The sequence below is a fragment of the Monosiga brevicollis genome, genomic scaffold (assembly GCF_000002865.3).
Source record: "Monosiga brevicollis MX1 MONBRscaffold_15 genomic scaffold, whole genome shotgun sequence".
Taxonomy (NCBI): Eukaryota; class Choanoflagellata; order Craspedida; family Salpingoecidae; genus Monosiga; species Monosiga brevicollis.
The window spans coordinates 464491-467575 of record NW_001865052.1 but is presented as its reverse complement, the minus strand read 5'-3'; positions in this window follow the sequence as shown (position 1 = coordinate 467575).

Sequence of the window (3085 nt, the reverse complement as noted above, 5' to 3'; positions counted from 1 at the left end):
GTCATCGCCGCAGGGACGATCAGAGTTTTTCCATGGTTGAAACCGGTGTAGTACTCGCGCTTCTCCTTTTCGGCTCGGCGAAGGGCAGCGCCCACCTTGATGCAGGCTTGCGAGGTGGTCGGGGGTTGGGCTGTGCGCACAGTCACGTCAATGCCCAGGTCGGGCAGAGCTGGGCCCAGAGCACCGCCGGGAAAGGGGTTGCGGCAGTGCAGGTCGATGCGGCAGCTCTGACCGTTGGCGTTGTAGCCAGACTTTTCCACCCAGACATGGGAGAGGGTGGCGTACCTGAGCAGGCGGCCCATCTCGTCGCGAAGGGCGTTGTGTCGCTTGATGGGACGGCAGGTCAGCAGGTGCTCGCGGGTCAGTCGCGGCTGGGGTGTCTTGCTGCTGCAGAGCGGGCACTTGTCCGTCGGCTTGATGTTGATGAGTTCATGGAGGCCAAAACCCATCATGGACACGACCGCAATGGCAAAGGTCGTGTCGCTCAAGCGACGCAACTTGTCTCGCCCGCGCATGGTCAAGACAGTGCTGACGCCCCACTCGCGTGAGGCCAGATATGCCTGCTGCAGGTCCAGCGCGCACTTGGCCATCAGGTCGTCAAGTGCCGCCTTGGAGCGGAGGGCAATGATCTCAGCTGGTCGCTGGGTCGCCGCGTCCTTGACCGTGGCCATCTGGAAGCCAGCTCGCTGCACGTGGTCCTCAAAGTCGGCAGCCCTTGATGCATCCTCCAAAAGTATTAAATTAGGTGTTTGAACCCCAGAGCTGAAAGCAAAGCTGTGCAACCCCGACATCAACATCACAACGGCACGCAAAACAACACAAGAGAACAAGGCACATTCATTGGCTTCTATCATGCCAAGAGGTACAAGCTCAAAGAATCACACACATAGAAACAAAAATCGTACAAAACGACCGAGTATAACCAGAGATACGGCCATTTCAAACACAAGACACCCAAAAGGGCAGTCACACATCACAAGTATAAGCCATCACAGCACAGACACAATGAACACCACGGCACGCTCACATCCAACGAGACACAACGTCGGATTGAGGAAAACAACCGGCCACAGAAGACAAAGACATCATACAAAGGACCTTACAAAAATTCAGCAAAAATACCACAAAATACAGCAAAAATTAAAGCAAAATTAAACAAAAATACAAGTCAAGCCATCAAAAGACACAACGAGGAACCACCCTGGGAGCGACAGGTGCACACAGGGATCCCCGCAGAGGGACCCCCGAGGCGGTGCCTACCTACGACGAGCGCAGGCAGACACCGCCAAAGTGGCGCTGGATGTGGTCAGCGTTCATCTGATGGACCAGCGCCGCAAAGCGACCCTTCCAGCGAGGAACAAAGGCCTCGTCCAGCCCCGGCTGGTACACACCACGGGCCTCGGCGCAGCGGGCGAGCTGACCAAGCAGATCCACAAAGGAGGAGGCGAACCCACCGGTTGTCGTCATCGCCGCAGGGACGATCAGAGTTTTTCCATGGTTGAAACCGGTGTAGTACTCGCGCTTCTCCTTTTCGGCTCGGCGAAGGGCAGCGCCCACCTTAATGCAGGCTTGCGAGGTGGTCGGGGGTTGGGCTGTGCGCACAGTCACGTCAATGCCCAGGTCGGGCAGAGCTGGGCCCAGAGCACCGCCGGGAAAGGGGTTGCGGCAGTGCATATTAAAGGTGTATGTCCAGTACAGTGTTATGTGTGTGGACAAGGCGATTGTCACAGAGGTATCCAACCAATCGAAGTGCATACGAGAACATGGATTGAAGCAAGGCGAAGGAACAAGACAGAACAAGACAGAAGGAGGGAAGTGGATCGACCGAGGTCAAGAAGGAAAATGGTACCGATCCAGGGAGATCGCTCCCATTTATAGCAGGTGGAAACACACACACACAGTGGAGACAGAGAATGGACTATCACACTGAAGACAGGTGGAGGCGATATCAGGCATCTGTTGGGACCAACAGATGCCTCAACAAGATGGTACAACCAGATGTTACACAACAAGGTGGGACAACATCAAGTACCAGAGGACACACAACGTGGTAAAGTATACCGTCTCAGATTGTGCCTCTAATAGTGCAGGTCGATGCGGCAGCTCTGACCGTTGGCGTTGTAGCCAGACTTTTCCACCCAGACATGGGAGAGGGTGGCGTACCTGAGCAGGCGGCCCATCTCGTCGCGAAGGGCGTTGTGACGCTTGATGGGACGGCAGGTCAGCAGGTGCTCGCGGGTCAGTCGCGGCTGAGGTGTCTTACTGCTGCAGAGCGGGCACTTGTCCGTCGGCTTGACGTTGATGAGTTCATGGAGGCCAAAACCCATCATGGACACGACCGCAATGGCAAAGGTCGTGTCGCTTAAGCGACGCAACTTGTCTCGACCCCGCATGGTCAAGACTGTGCTGACGCCCCACTCGCGTGAGGCCAGATATGCCTGCTGCAGGTCCAGCGCACACTTGGCCATCAGGTCGTCCAGTGCCGCCTTGGAGCGGAGGGCAATGATCTCCGCTGGTCGCTGGGTCGCCGCGTCCTTGACCGTGGCCATCTGGAAGCCAGCTCGCTGCACGTGGGCCTCAAAGTCAGCAGCCCTTGATTCATCCTCCAAAAGTCGATCGTAGACCCGAGGGTAGCGAGTGGCCAGCTTGGCCATGTTGCAGACATAAGCCACCGGACCGCGCTCAACCAAGTCGTGCAGGCCAAAGCCCCCGGTGTTGGCCCGCGTGAAGAGGCGAGCCTCAAGGAGCTGTTCCAGCGTAACGTCATGACCTTCAGCTCCAGCCGGTGCAGACAGGTTTACCTTGGCAAAAAAGGCTTTGACAAAGGTGTCCTTGCAAGCACGGTTCAAGAGCTCGGACAAGCCCGACGTGAGACTTGGGGGCAGCGTGTAGAGGTGGTTGATGAGGCTAGGCACGTACTGCATGGCCGTGAGGAGGGCCTGAAGCGAGACACCGGTCGTCAGCATGTCATTGAGCTTGCCAGCAATGTGCTTTGCCTTGTCGTTCAGCTGCTTCTTCATCCACTCGCGACGGCCAATCGGCGTTCCCAAGACCGTCATGCCCGTGTTGGCCGTCTCGCGCACGG